This window comes from Trachypithecus francoisi, unplaced genomic scaffold, assembly GCF_009764315.1.
Source record: "Trachypithecus francoisi isolate TF-2019V2 unplaced genomic scaffold, Tfra_2.0 Lachesis_group4, whole genome shotgun sequence".
Classification (NCBI taxonomy): domain Eukaryota; kingdom Metazoa; phylum Chordata; class Mammalia; order Primates; family Cercopithecidae; genus Trachypithecus; species Trachypithecus francoisi.
The window spans coordinates 46909837-46926747 of NW_022681469.1; the positions used below are offsets into that span (position 1 = coordinate 46909837).

Genomic DNA, 16911 nt, shown 5'->3' on the forward strand with positions numbered 1-16911 from the left:
GATCCCTCATCCTCTAGAAGTAATGTACAAAAATATTTTAGGAAATATTCCCTTTGTAAAATTTCCACTACATAGGCTTATTCTTTGCAAACTTCAGAAATGCCATGTGCAGCTGTGGACTAAATGGGCTCCAAAAGAGTTGTGCAACATGGTGGCCCTGAATACCTTGTACCCCAGGATTCATTTTTTATTCATATGGAAAATATCTTCATTGCACATCTACTATGTGTCAGGCTTTTTTCTAGAGGCTGAGAATACAGCAACACAAAGGGCAGAGTCCCTGCATTTGAAGATTTTTACATTCAACAAACAAGTAAATGATATATATATAACCTCAAGAAGCAATAAGTACTGTGAAGAAAATAAAGGTTAAGGAAATGGGCAGGGAGGAGAGCAGGTCAGTTGCTTTAGAGAAGATAATTAGGTAAGGCCTCTCCAAGTGGTAATAGTTGAGCAAAACCTGAGTGATGTGAGAGAACAAACCAAAAGAAAAGTGTAAGTTTTATTAGAGGTGTGATGGAAAGCCATTGTAGGGCTTGGAGAAGGACAGTGAAATGACTGATGGTGTTTTATAGAGACCAGTCTAGTTGCTGTAAGAAAAATAGACTTTAGAGAATCAAGAGAGGGTACAGGGAGACCAGTTAGCAGGGAACACCAGTGAGAGATGACGATGGCTCAGACAAATGCAACCAAATAAAGGTGATGCATGATGAGAGTGAGCATATACTTTGAAAATCAAGTGTATGGCTGATGGATTGAATAGAAGGAAAAGATGAATCAAGGAAGTCTTTTAAGTATTTGGCCTAAGCAATTAGATGAAAGGATGTATCATGCACTATAGTAAGAAAGACTCCGGAGGAGCAAGTTTAGGGGAATGGAGAGCCAGGAGCTTTGTTTAGGATATTTTAAGTTTGAGATGCCATTAGACATTCAAATAGGGATGTCATAGGCCGTTGTGATGCAAGCAAACCCCAAAATTAGGGCTCCGCTAGGATGGTTCTTGGCTTTGCACCGGAAAGAATTTAAGAGTCAACCGATAAAGTGAAAGCAAAGCAAGTTTATTTGAGCAACAGAGTACAGGAAAATGGTACTCCATAGACAGAGCGGAGCTGGCCCATAGGCAGAGTAGCACACGTGGACTGCTGGCTAGCTATATTTATAGCCACTCCTTAATTATATGCTAAATAAGGGGCAGGCTATTCAGGAATTTTCTAGAAAAGGAATGGGGAGTTCCTTGAACAGAGGTTCCTCTCCTTTGAAACCATATGAAGTAACTTCTGGGCATTGCCATGGTATTTGTAAATTATCATGGTGCTGGTGAGAGTATCTTTTAGCAGGCTAATGCTTTATAATTAGTGTATAATGAAAAATGAGGGCAACTAGAGATTGTTTTTGCTGTCATCTTGGTTTTAGCTGGTTTCAGCCAGTTTCTTGAACTCCCTACCTAATGATCTACCCGCCTCGGCCTCCCAGAGTGCTAGGATTACAGGTGTGAGCCACCACACCCAGCCTCAGTTTCTTTACTGCATTCTCTTTAGATCAGCAGCCTCATGACTGGGGTCATGACCAGTACCTGGAAAACAAGTCCTGCTGATCTCCCCTCTCAGTTGGATATGCAAATCCAGAGCTTAAAGTAGAAGTCAGAACTGACTGGAGATATTAATTTGGAGGTAATCAACCATGTGTAACATACCCCCTTCTACTTGACCAATAAAGCTTTGCATTCTATTTACTTTCCTGTTGAGGAAAGGTACCCATGGAAGTTTAAAGACTTTCCACAAAGAATGGAGTTTACTAACAGTGAAAGACCTCCAAACTTTCTTATGAGCACCATCCAGAGCTTGTTCCAACTGAGCTTGTTTAGTTGGAAGTTGTTCAAGTTCCTGATATATATGTAATTTTAGAAATGCATTTGGCACAAGGTGTACATTATCAAAACATCTTGGTGCACACCATAAATATATACTATTTTTACTTGCCAATTAAAAAATTTTTAAAGAAATGCATTTGGGAAAATTGCCCTCTACTTACCTGCTTACAGTTACCATGTCTCCCACCTGGCCACACACACAGCTATGGCTAATCTGAGCTCTTATTCGTACTGTGATCCTCATGAGAAAAATCAGCTAATTCTATTTGCCCTCCTTTCCATTTTCCTTTTAGTGTTAATAAATCCACAGAGTGGATTTATTAAAAGGACTCAGAGATCTTGCACAGAAACCAATAATGGAGATGTAGCCAAGACTCAGGAAAGACCTAGAACCAGAAATAGGAAAGTCATCAGGACTCTCTGTCCCTCCTTTCTGTTAAGTATCTGTGTCAGTCTTTTTCAAGACAGATGCACTCTCCCTATTTTGTGGTCTACATGGAGGAACATGGCCACCCACAGGTAAACCCAAGTTCACATGCATAATAGACTATATCACTGGCTTTGATTCTTCTCACCACTCACCACTCATCCCTTCAGTCATATCCATGTCCTGTGCCATGTAACTGCAGCTCCATCAAGGGGGAGAGTGCATTGGGGTCAGTCATTCACTTATTTGGCCAACAGAATAGGGCAGAAGCAAAATCGCCACTTCCAAGCCTAGCTTCTATGAGATCCGTTACATTTCCACTGGTATCCTTGTACTTTGGGCATTGCCATAAGGACTTTCCAGCGTAGGCCACTAGTGCCAGCATGAGAATAAAAGGTACATGGAATAGAGCTGCTCAGCTGGACCCAGACTAGATCAGCCAGATCCCTGGCAAGTACACATACCTGAGTGTAAATAAATGATGATGGTCATGTGACCCTGAGATTTGTGGGTGTTTTGCAGCATTACTGCTCCCAGAGCTAAATGACACATGTTACAGTGATAGTCACCCCCAGAGACTATCTTATCTTCATCTGAATCCCAACTTCACTTTCTGAGGAAAGAGACTATAGTGGATTCAACTTGGATCAAGTGTCAACACCCACGGCTGGGGAAGGTATTCAAGGCTGCACATATAAACATGGCTATCAGTAGCCCATCCCTGTGGATCAAGAGAGAGTTCCCAAATGAAGGTGGAAATTTGGTGGTTATGGCGAGCTGAGCAGGCACCCAAAAGTAGTCAACTTCTACTTTATGTAGCAAAATGCTTCCTAGAGCAAGAACTGCCTTTAGGTAAAAATTGTTTACCCTTGGGGCGAGCAAGATGGCCGAATAGGAACAGCTCCAGTCTCCAACTCCCAGCGCGAGCGACACAGAAGACCGTGATTTCTGCATTTTCAACTGAGGTACTGGGGTCATCTCTCTAGGGAGTGCCGGACAATCGTGCGGGTCAGCTGCTGCAGCCTGACCAGCGTGAGCTGAAGCAGGGCGAGGCATCGCCTCACCTGGAAGCGCAAGGGGGAAGGAATCCCTTTTCCTAGCCAGGGGAACTGAGACACACAACACCTGGAAAATCGGGTAACTCCCACCCCAATACTGCGCTTTAAGGAAACAGGCACACCAGGAGAATATATCCCACACCTGGCCGGGAGGGTCCCACGCCCACGGAGCCTCCCTCACTGCTAACACAGCCGTCTGCGGCGATCTATCCGCAAGGCAGCAGCGAGGCTGGGGGAGGGGCGCCCGCCATTGCTGAGGCTTAAGTAGGTAAACAAAGCCGCTGGAAGCTCGAACTGGGTGAGCTCACAGCAGCTCAAGGAAGCCTGCCTGTCTCTGTAGACTCTACCTCTGCGGACAGCGCACAGCTGCAGTCCATTAGGGAAAGAGCGGGCCGCTGCAGACCGGAACGACTCTGTCTGACAGCTTTGGGGAGAGCCGTGGATCTCCTAACGCGGAGGTTGAGATCCGAGAACGGACAGACTGCCTGCTCAGTGGGTCCCTGACCCCTGAGTAGCCTAGCTGGGAGACATCCCCCACTAGGGGCAGTCTGACACCCCACACCTCACAGGGTGGCGTCACCCCTGAGAGGAAACTTCCAAAGAAAGAATCAGACAGGTACACTCGCTGTTCAGCAATATTCTATCTTCGGCAACCTCTGCTGCTGATACCCAGGCAAACAGGGTCTGGAGTGGACCTCAAGCAATCTCCAACAGACCAACAGACAGTCCTTCTGACTGTCAGACGAAAACTATCAAACAGGAAGGACACCTATACAAAACCCCATCAGTACGTCACCATCATCAAAGACCAGAGACAGATAAAACCACAAAGATGGGGAAAAGCAGGGCAGAAAAGCTGGAAATTCAAAAAATAAGAGCGCATCTCCCCCTGCAAAGGAGCGCAGCCCATCGCCAGCAACGGATCAAAGCTGGTCAGAGAATGACTTTGACGAGATGAGAGAAGAAGGCTTCAGTCCATCAACCTCTCAGAGCTAAAGGAGGAATTACGTACCCAGCGCAAAGAAACTAAAAATCTTGAAAAAAAAGTGGAAGAATTGACAGCTAGACTAATTAATGCAGAGAAGATCATAAACGAAATGACAGAGATGAAAACCATGACACGAGAAATACGTGACAAATGCACAAGCTTCAGTAACCGACTCGATCAACTGGAAGAAAGAGTATCAGCGATTGAGGATCAAATGAATGAAATGAAGCGAGAAGAGAAACCAAAAGAAAAAAGAAAAAAAGAAATGAACAAAGCCTGCAAGAAGTATGGGATTATGTAAAAAGACCAAATCTACGTCTGATTGGGGTGCCTGAAAGTGAGGGGGAAAATGGAACCAAGTTGGAAAACACTCTTCAGGATATCATCCAGGAGAACTTCCCCAACCTAGTAGGGCAGGCCAACATTCAAATTCAGGAATACAGAGAACGCCACAAAGATACTCCTCCAGAAGAGCAACTCCAAGACACATAATTGCCAGATTCACCAAAGTTGAAATGAAGGAAAAATCTTAAGGGCAGCCAGAGAGAAAGGTCGGTTACCCACAAAGGGAAGCCCATCAGACTAACAGCAGATCCTCTCGGCAGAAACTCTACAAGCCAGAAGAGAGTGGGGGCCAATATTCAACGTTCTTAAAGAAAAGAATTTTCAACCCAGAATTTCATATCCAGCCAAACTAAGTTCATCAGTGAAGGAGAAATAAAATCCTTTACAGATAAGCAAATGCTTAGAGATTTTGTCACCACCAGGCCTGCCTTACAAGAGACCCTGAAGGAAGCCCTAAACATGGAAAGGAACAAGCGGTACCAGCCATTGCAAAAACATGCCAAAATGTAAAGACCATCGAGGCTAGGAAGAAACTGCATCAACTAACGAGCAAAATAACCAGTTAATATCATAATGACAGGATCAAGTTCACACATAACAATATTAACCTTAAATGTCAATGGACTAAATGCTCCAATTAAAAGACACAGACTGGCAAACTGGATAAGAGTCAAGACCCATCAGTCTGCTGTATTCAGGAGACCCATCTCACATGCAGAGACATACATAGGCTCAAAATAAAGGATGGAGGAAGATCTACCAAGCAAATGGAGAACAAAAAAAGCAGGGTTGCAATCCTAGTCTCTGATAAAACAGACTTTAAACCATCAAAGATCAAAAGAGACAAAGAAGGCCATTACATAATGGTAAAGGGATCAATTCAACAGGAAGAGCTAACTCTCCTAAATATATATGCACCCAATACAGGAGCACCCAGATTCATAAAGCAAGTCCTTAGAGACCTACAAAGAGACTTAGACTCCCATACATAATAATGGGAGACTTCAACACTCCACTGTCAACATTAGACAGATCAACGAGACAGAAAGTTAACAAGGATATCCAGGAATTGAACTCATCTCTGCACCAAGCGGACCTAATAGACATCTATAGAACTCTCCACCCCAAATCAACAGAATATACATTCTTCTCAGCACCACATCGCACTTATTCCAAAATTGACCACATAATTGGAAGTAAAGCACTCCTCAGCAAATGTACAAGAACAGAAATTATAACAAACTGTCTCTCAGACCACAGTGCAATCAAACTAGAACTCAGGACTAAGAAACTCAATCAAAACCGCTCAACTACATGGAAACTGAACAACCTGCTCCTGAATGACTACTGGGTACATAACGAAATGAAAGCAGAAATAAAGATGTTCTTTGAACCAATGAGAACAAAGATACAACATACCAGAATCTCTGGGACACATTTAAAGCAGTGTGTAGAGGAAATTTATAGCACTAAATGCCCACAAGAGAAAGCAGGAAGATCTAAAATTGACACTCTAACATCACAATTAAAAGAACTAGAGAGGCAAGAGCAAACACATTCAAAAGCTAGCAGAAGGCAAGAAATAACTAAGATCAGAGCAGAACTGAAGGAGATAGAGACACAAAAACCCTCCAAAAAATCAATGAATCCAGGAGTTGGTTTTTTGAAAAGATCAACAAAATTGACAGACCGCTAGCTAGACTAATAAAGAAGAAAGAGAGAAGAATCAAATAGACGCAATAAAAATGATAAAGGGGATATCACCACCGACCCCACAGAAATACAAACAACCATCAGAGAATACTATAAATGCCTCTACGCAAATCAACTAGAAAATCTAGAAGAAATGGATAATTTCCTGGACACTTACACTCTCCAAGACTAAACCAGGAAGAAGTTGAATCCCTGAATAGACCAATAGCAGGCTCTGAAATTGAGGCAACAATTAATAGCCTACCCACCAAAAAAAGTCCAGGACCAGATGGATTCACAGCTGAATTCTACCAGAGGTACAAGGAGGAGCTGGTACCATTCCTTCTGAAACTATTCCATCAATAGAAAAAGAGGGAATCCTCCCTAACTCTTTTTATGAGGCCAACATCATCCTGATACCAAAGCCTGGCAGAGACACAACAAAAAAAGAGAATTTTAGACCAATATCCCTGATGAACATCGATGCAAAAATCCTCAATAAAATACTGGCAAACCGGATTCAGCAGCACATCAAAAAGCTTATCCACCATGATCAAGTGGGCTTCATCCCTGGGATGCAAGGCTGGTTCAACATTCGCAAATCAATAAACGTAATCCAGCATATAAACAGAACCAAAGACAAGAACCACATGATTATCTCAATAGATGCAGAAAAGGCTTTTGACAAAATTCAACAGCCCTTTATGCTAAAAACGCTCAATAAATTTGGTATTGATGGAACGTACCTCAAAATAATAAGAGCTATTTATGACAAACCCACAGCTAATATCATACTGAATGGGCAAAAACTGGAAAAATTCCCTTTGAAAACTGGCACAAGACAGGGATGCCCTCTCTCACCACTCCTATTCAACATAGTGTTGGAAGTTCTGGCTAGGGCAATCAGGCAAGAGAAAGAAATCAGGGTATCCAGTTAGAAAAGAAGAAGTCAATTGTCCCTGTTTGCAGATGACATGATTGTATATTTAGAAAACCCCATCGTCTCAGCCCAAAATCTCCTTAAGCTGATAAGCAACTTCAGCAAAGTCTCAGGATACAAAATTAATGTGCAAAAATCACAAGCATTCTTATACACCAGTAACAGACAAGCAGAGAGCCAAATCAGGAATGAACTTCCATTCACAATTGCTTCAAAGAGAATAAAATACCTAGGAATCCAGCTTACAAGGGATGTAAAGGACCTCTTCAAGGAGAACTACAAACCACTGCTCAGTGAAATCAAAGAGGACACAAACAAATGGAAGAACATACCATGCTCATGGATAGGAAGAATCAATATCGTGAAAATGGCCATACTGCCCAAGGTCATTTATAGATTCAATGCCATCCCCATCAAGCTACCAATGACTTTCTTCACAGAATTGGAAAAAACTGCTTTAAAGTTCATATGGAACCAAAAAAGAGCCCGCATTGCCAAGACAATCCTAAGTCAAAAGGACAAAGCTGGAGGCGTCACGCTACCTGACTTCAAACTATACTACAAGGCTACAGTAACCAAAACAGCATGGTACTGGTACCACAACAGAGATATAGACCAATGAACAGAGTCCTCAGAAATAATACCACACATCTACAGCCATCTGATCTTTGACAAACCTGAGAGAAACAAGAAATGGGGAAAGGATTCCCTATTTAATAAATGGTGCTGGAAAATTGGCTAGCCATAAGTAGAAAGCTGAAACTGGATCCTTTCCTTACCCCTTATACGAAAATTAATTCAAGATGGATTAGAGACTTAAATGTTAGACCTAATACCATAAAAACCCTAGAAGAAAATCTAGGTAGTACCATTCAGGACATAGGCATGGGCAAGGACTTCATGTCTAAAACACCAAAAGCAACGGCAGCAAAAGCCAAAATTGACACATGGGATCTAATTAAACTAAAGAGCTTTTGCACAGCTAAAGAAACTACCATCAGAGTGAACAGGCAACCTACAGAATGGGAAAAATTTTTGCAACTACTCATCTGACAAAGGGCTAATATCCAGAATCTACAAAGAACTCAAACAAATTACAAGAAAAAAACAAACAACCCCATCAAAAAGTGGGCAAAGGATATGAACAGACATTTCTCAAAAGAAGACATCCATACAGCCAACAGACACATGAAAAAATGCTCATCATCACTCGCCATCAGAGAAATGCAAATCAAAACCAATGAGATACCATCTCACACCAGTTAGAATGGCAATCATTAAGAAGTCAGGAAACAACAGGTGTTGGAGAGGATGTGGAGAAATAGGAACACTTTTACACTGTTGGTGGGATTGTAAACTAGTTCAACCATTATGGAAAACAGTATGGCGATTCCTCAAGGATCTAGAACTAGATGTACCATATGACCCAGCCATCCCACTACTGGGTATATACCCAAAGGATTATAAATTACTCTACTACAAAGACACATGCACACGTATGTTTATTGCGGCACTATTCACAATAGCAAAGACTTGGAATCAACCCAAATGTCCATCTGTGACAGACTGGATTAAGAAAATGTGGCACATATACACCATGGAATACTATGCAGCCATCAAAAAGGATGAGTTTGCGTCCTTTGTAGGGACATGGATGCAGCTGGAAACCATCATTCTTAGCAAACTATCACAAGAAGAAAAAAAACCAAACACCGCATGTTCTCACTCATAGGTGGGAACTGAACAATGAGATCACTTGGACTCGGGAAGGGGAACATCACACACTGGGGCCTATCATGGGAGCGGGGAGGAGGGAGGGATTGCATTGGGGAGTTATACATGATATAACGTCATGCACATGTACCCTAGAACTTAAAGTATATAAAAATAATATATATATATATATATAATTATAAAAAAAAAAAAAAAATGTTTACCATGACAAAAACTGTCTCCTGCAAGAAAATTCTGATCCCATAGGCAACTGAACTTTGAAGGGAAAAAAAAATAAAAAATGAAAAACAGCCATATTCTTTAAAAAGGTAAGATAGAGAGCAAGAAGAAATGTTTAACTGCAATAAATCACAAGCTTTGGGTATAATTTGATCAATGGTTTGCAAGGAAATCAAGGATGAGGTAAGTAATTTCTATTCCTTGGCACTCGTTCTTTTGTGAATACATAAGCCTTGGCTGCTACCAGCCATTCCATGCAATTGGCCATCAGGCATAGATCTGAGCCTGGCAAAGGATAGAGACTAGTCTCTTAGTGAATAAAAAAGATCACAACCATTCAAATTTAATGAGTACAACATAGGTAATATTAGACCTTTACATAATCACAACCATTTCAAATTTAATGAGTGCAACATAGGTAATATTAGACCTTTACTTGAATGGTGAATTTAAAATCAGAGAGTTATTACACTGCAAAAAATGGATTTATTCAAGTCAGGTGATTCTGTCTCCTCTAATCACCCTTTGGAAAGCTATAATGAGAACTTGTAGGTTTTGAACATTCAAATTGAAAAAATGTTTATAATAATGTACATAGTTTTGTTTGCATCTACTGTTTAAATTTCTCTGATTACCAACCCATTTCTTAAAATGCTAATATGAGGGTGGAGATTATATTTTTACTTTATATGTCACTTCCAGAGAGGAAATAGCTGATTATGTTTTTACCCACATACAAATAGAAGCATCCATATATACATATATTTAAAATACCATTATTATTATACAGACGACACGTGAAATTTAAATGGAATAAGTACACATTGTAAATTATAGCCAAATGGACTATGAATACTTCTTTGTTTTTTGTTTGTTTGGTTGGTGTTGTTTTGTTTTGTTTTTAAGACGGAGTCTTGCTCTGTCGCCCAGGCTGGAGTTCAGTGGCACAATCTCAGCTCACGGCAACCTCCACCTCCGGGGTTCAAGCGATTCTCCTGCCACAGCCTCCTGAGTAGGATTAAAGGCACACACTACCACAACCAGCTATTATTTTTTATTTTTAGTAGATACAGAGCTTCACCATGTTGGCCAGTCTGGTCTCAAACTCCTGTCCTCAAGTTATCCACCTATCTCGACCTCCCAAAGTGCTGGGATTACAGGCATGAGCCACCGCACCCGGCCCTATGAACACTTCTTTGAACAACTGATATAATTCTGAAAGCATGATACTTGCCAAAAAATATGCTTACTGAAGGATTCTATTTGGAAGCAATTAATAATCAATAATAGTATCATAATGAGTACATTTGTGGGGGTACATGGTGTCCTATCAAATATTTGCCAGGCAAGCAATAAAATTTTGACCAAATAATCTAATTTAAAGAGAAGGGTAAAAGAAAATTGAGATGAAATGAAAAGCTGTTCCAAATACTTTATAAGAAATCGTACTGGGACCAGAGTCATCTAACAGCAGCTGCCACTCTGAATTTCGGTTTCCATGCAAAACTAGAAGAGCTAGTCTTCAGCTTGTGCTTTTTCCTAGGCAAAAATCCCTGAGGCAAGTAAATTCAAAGCACTGTGAACAACTCTAAGGGTGAGTTGGTCTTACCCTCTACCCTAGACCTACAAAATCTGATTACCCAAATGGATTAAGAATCTGTGTTTTTAATAGGCACCCCAGGTGAGTCTGTTGTACAGCTAAATTTGGAAACCATTGCTCTGGAGAGAAAAATAGAAAGCTAATGCTGACACAATTGGTACATCTGTGATGGCACTGAAGCAGGCATTCAGAATTCTCAGGAAATGCCAAGTCAGGAATGGCCTTTTTGGCTCAATACCCCACCCTTTTGCGCCTCCTTCCTAGGAGCTAAGAATTTTCCCTTCTTTAAACATCACACTTAGGCAATGTGGTGCAGTCAGGGTGCGTGACTCCCGACAGTCTCTGCAGCCCCTGTGTGCCCTGAGAGCTGGGGGAAGGTTGGCACTGATGGAAACAGCATGACTGAGAGGTGGACAGGTGGAAAGTGCTGCCCTTCAATGACATAATCCTTTGAAGCTCAGGTTGCAGTTTAAATCTTTCCTTAATGTGAATAAGGTCAATTGATTTCCTTTCTTTAAACTACCTTTCTACCATAGGATTCTAAAACTTTTTTAACATCTCAAGTGAAAACTAGATCCATCCAATGATGTGAATGATTTGGAATTAAACTGGGGTAGAGTCCAAAATGAACCTCTAAATTATTTAATCTCTAAATTATGTATTCATTGGGGACTGAACTACAAAGAGGAGTAACTGACCACAGGCATGGTTTATCTTTAAATGTGTTTTAAATCTATGTTTGTGCTATTTTACATCTGAAAAATTAAATGCTACATTTAATTCACAAACCCTTCCTTGTGTATTGATTTTTAAATTATATCACCATAACTGCACCATGTTGCCTAAGTGACATTATGCTACATGATAAACTGCTAATAACGAAGACCTAAAAAGAGTCTCCATCTGTCCATCAGGTTTCGGAAGAGTGATCAAGGCAGCACTTGTGCTAAACTGTGCTTAAGGTGCCATGACTCTCGATAGTGTCTGCAGCCCCTGTGTGCCCTGAGTACCGAGGAAAGGTTGGCATTGATAGAAATAGCATAATTGAGGGGCGGACAGGTAGAAAGTCCTGCCCTTCCAATCATTAAAAAAAATCAGGAAACAACAGGTGCTGGAGAGGATGTTGAGAAATAGGAACACTTTTACACTGTTGGTGGGGCTATAAACTAGTTCAACCATTGTGGAAAACAGTGTGGCGATTCCTCAAGAATCTAGAACTAGAAATACCATTTGACCCAGCCATCCCGTTACTGGGTATATACCCAAAGGATTATAAATCATGCTGCTATAAAGACACAAGGACACTTATGTTTATTGCAGCACTATTCACAATAGCAAAGACTTGGAATTAACCCAAATGTCCATCAGGGACAGAACAGATTAAGAAAATGTGGCACATATATACCATGGAATACTATGCAGTCATAAAAAAGGATGAGTTCGTGTCCTTTGTAGGGACATGGATGCAGCTGGAAACCATCTTTCTCAGCAAACTATCGCAAGAACAGAAAACCAAACACTGCATGTTCTCACTCATAGGTGGGAATTGAACAATGAGATCACTTGGACACAGGGTGGGGAACGTCACACACCAGGGCCTGTTGTGGGGAAGGGGGAGGAGGGATGGGGGAGGGCTAGCATTAGGAGATATACCTAATGTAAATGACGAGTTGATGGGTGCAGCACACCAACATGGCACATGTATACATATGTAACAAACCTGCACGTTGTGTACATGTACCCTAGAACTTAAAGTATAATAATAAAAAAAAAAAAAGAAAGAAAAAGAAAGTCCTGCCTTTCAGTGACATGCTCCTCTGAAGCTCAGGTTGCAATTTGAACCTTTTCTTTAACGTGAATAAGGTTGATTGAGTTTAAGGAACCTATATTCAGGGATCTAATCATCTTTAGATTTCCAACATAGTTGGAAGGACAAAATCTACCTCTCTGACCTTTGTACACTGCTTTTGATGGTCACCAAGAATAATGCAGGCCACGGCAAAAAGAAGAGCCTACAGAGTAGTGGAAACAAGTAGACATATAACTTATATATAAACACACACATGTACATACACAAACACAAAAGTGTATGCCAACGTGGCAGGCAGGATGCAAAGGAAGCCAGAGGTTGGGTACACTGCAGGAAGAAAACAAGAAAGGCCAGTGGAGCAGAACTTACCCAGTTCTATTTGCAGGAGGAATAAGAAGCCACTTCTTAAAAGTATTCCTAAGACAAAGGAGAATAAAGTTATACAAACGTGGTCCAAGAACACTAGGTCAGTATGAGAAGGAAAAGGAGATTTAGGGACAGTTATTTGCCTGAGTCACAGCAAAAAAGCCTGGAATACATGAAGTGAAAAATAAAAGATTTCTTTCACTAACTTTTCAGTCAGGTACAGAGCATGAAAAACAATACTCCTCTGGCCTGTGTAACAGAATATGAAGGAGTTAATCATCACTTCTCACTTCTAGGGAATGTGGAGCTCATCAGAGCAGAGGGATACAGCAGCCTGGGCATGAAGTTGGACCCGCCTCCTACTGGAATCAGGGAGATGTGGAAGAGAATGACAGAGGGAGGAAGAGGGAGCAGTCTGGCAGAGACTGCTAGCTCCTAAGCTCATGTGAGGCATCTATGGGGCTTTCTGAACCAGCTGGAGAAATCTGAGAGCCATCTCCGTTTCCACAAGTACAGACAGGAACAGAGGTAGAGAAATACCTTTTTTTCTTCCTACATTATGACCTCATAGTAACCTCGATGAACGCATGATCTGGGGAAATAGGAGTCATCCATTTTTTAAAGAATGTGGTGATATATCAAAGATGACTTACATCTTGATCTAGCATGTGGCATTATAGATGGATAAAAGGAGACACATTTATCTATGTATACATACACACATGCACGCACATCATACATGTATTATGGTTGCGATCGTGTTTAAGTATAGACACACACACTCTTTTCTTACTTTATTAAAATACTGAGTTTACTTCACATATATATTTTTGTCTCCCCATCACTTCCATGTCTGACCCCTGCTACCATTATGTCATATCGCAACATTCCATACATACTTAAAACCAAAGGGTGGAGTTCCATCTTTAAAAACCAAAAAGGCATTTTGGACAACACATTCTTGGCAATGGAACCTGGAAAACATTTATTAAACACAGTAGGGAAAGCTCTCACTCTGCATTACAGAGAGGACAACCAGATATCAACTGTTACAGAAATGAAATGAGGTGAAAGTTTTTTAACAAATTGTTTAAACTCTTTTCTTAAAGTGACTTCCTCCACTGCCAGAGATCTTGAATAGCCTCCTGGTTAGTTACCTGGAAGCAATTCTTCACATAACTGATGAGCTTAGCTTCCACTTTAGGAAGAGAACTGCCTCGTTCTATACTTGCTTGCATTTTTGCTTTAATGTCTTCTACAGGACTAGGTCCTTTTGGTGTTTCAGGAGTTTTTTTATTCCTGCTTTTTTGTTTTGTTTTGTTTTGTTTTTTGAGACGGAGTCTCACTCTGTCGCCCAGACTGGAGTGCAATGGCGCAATCTCAGCTCACTGCAAGCTCCGCTTCCCGGGTTCACCCCACTCTCCTGCCTCAGCCTCCCGAGTAGCTGGGACTACAGGCGCCTGCCACCACACCCAGCTAATTTTTTGTATTTTTTAATAGAGACGGGGTTTCACCATGTTAGCCAGGATGGTCTCGATCTCCTGACCTCATGATCCATCTGCCTCGGCCTCCCAAAGTGCTGGGATTACAGGCGTGAGCCATGGTGCCCAGTCTTGACCTTTTGATCTGAGTGTTGGTGGTTTTAAGTCTTTTCAATTCTAGTTTCATTTTTGTGCATTTTTGGCTGGTATATCTTAAATAGATTTTTTCACTGGAGATTTTTCTTCAGTTTCCTCATCATCCTCCTAATGATCATCATCGTCTTCACAGCAGGTTTTACTTTTTCCCATGAAACCCTGCTACCACCTGCAGGAGCAGATCACTTTCCAGATATACTTAAGAGTTTCACATCCTCCTCCTCCTCATCTTTTGGCTCTGTGTCTTCCTCCACAGCTACTAAGTGCTGTCCACTAATATGCACTGGCCCTAAACCACACTTCAATTGTAAGACCACAGGTAGTGGTATTTCAAAGCCCCCAAGGGAAACTGTTGCCTGTACAGACATTTTCAAAGTTGCCAGTGTTACTTTAATTGTACCTTTGTAATTCATTGCTTCTGCTTCAACAATGTGCAATTCATACTTTGCACCAGCCCCTAAACTGATGGTTCTTAAAGATAACTGGAGCTCATTTTCATCATCATTCACATTAAAGTGATCATCTTTGTTGGCCTTTGGTTCACAACTGAAAAGATAGTTCTGGGGCCTCAAGGGACTCATATCGCTGCTCATCGAATCCTCCATGGAGTGGTGGCATGTACTTAGGTGAGAGAGAAGGCAAACAGAGATAAATGACTAATGCTCCAGGAAACAGCCCCGCAGAACAGAATCACGCCCAACACATACATTTTTATACACTTTTTTTCTTTTTCTTTTTTTTTTTTTTGCAGAAGTAACAACTATTGCTGATGGATTTGATGACAACCCAGATGGTGGGTGGTGATGCCATTTCCTGAGTAGGGAAAACTGGGAGAGGAATCAGAGTGGGTCGGAGGAATTATTAACAAGAGTTCAGTTCAGGACTCATTCAGTTTGAGATGAAAATGCTAAGTACGCAATGGACGCACTATGTGGGGTTCAGAGGAGAGACTGTAGGAGATGTCAAATGGAGCATCATCAGCATTTAAAGTCATGGCCCCAAATGAGCTCCCTATGAGGAGAGGGCAGATGGAAAACAGAAAACAGCCTAGAACTGAGCCCATGGAACCCTAGTTTTGTGGCTGGACTGAGGAAGTGGAAGAATGAGGAAACTAAGCTTTATGTTGAATTCAGTTGAATTTCATAGAATTGTGTCTCTCCAATTATGGTCCTTGGTTTACCCTAAGGGAAAGGGTTTTATGATCAAATTATATGGGATATCTCTCATATACCGCTCCCTCTGGGAGTTTCAGAGGACCAGAGCAATACTTAACGATGAAAGATTCTGAGATGTCCTTAAAGGAAAAAGTTAAATTTTAAAAGAGCATTTCTTTAAGTCAGGGGTTCTTGGAATGCGATCCCCAAACCAGCGGTATGAGCATCACCTGAGAACTTGTGAGGAATGTTCATCCTCAGCTCCCCATAGACTTACAGAATCAGAAGCTCTAAAAGTGAGACCCTGAAATCTGTATTATAATGACCTTCCACAGTGACTCTGATGTGTGATTCAAAGACCACAGTCCCAAACATTTGGCCATTTTTATTTTGTTGACAAATAAGCACTTTCCAAAATGTCCTAGTTGGAAAATATTGTTACTGCAAACCCCGGTTTTAAGATCTTTAGTTTAACAAACTTTAAAGTGCAGAATCACTATTAAGAATTAAGTTCACAGCTGGGCACAGTGGCTCACACCTATAATCCTAGCACTTTGGGAGGCTGAGTTGGGTGGGTCACCTGAGGTCAGGAGGAGTTTGGAACCAGCCTGGCCAACATGATGAAACCCCCATCTCTACTAAAGACACAAAAATTAGCTGGGTGTGGTGGCCCACACCTGCAGTCCCAGCTACTTGGGAGGCTGAGGTAGGAAGATCGCTTGAACCCAGGAGGCAGAGGTTGCAGAGAGCCAAGATTGCACCACTGCACTCAAGCCTGGGCAAAAAAGCAAGACTCCATCAAAAAAACAAACAAAAAAAGAATTAAATTTACTATCTCACCTTTTATATATTTGTTGCTAAATCATCATGCCCCAAAATATTTCTATCCATTAAAAAGTGGCTTTTTGCCAACAAACTACACTTGGTTATGTGCCAGTCTATGATATATTTTAAAATATGTTTTATTTTGTTGTTGTTTTTTTTGAGATGGAGCCTTGCTCTGTCACCCAGGCTGGAGTGCAGGGGTGTAATCTCGGCTAACTGCAACCTCTGCCTCCTGGGTTCAAGTGA

At 41.3% G+C, this 16911-nt stretch overlaps 1 pseudogene; it reads right to left on the reverse strand.

The window, feature by feature from the left end:
* Positions 1-13871: 13871 nt before the first annotated feature.
* Positions 13872-16431, reverse strand: LOC117072613 (annotated as a pseudogene).
* Between the last annotated feature and the right edge of the window lie 480 nt (positions 16432-16911).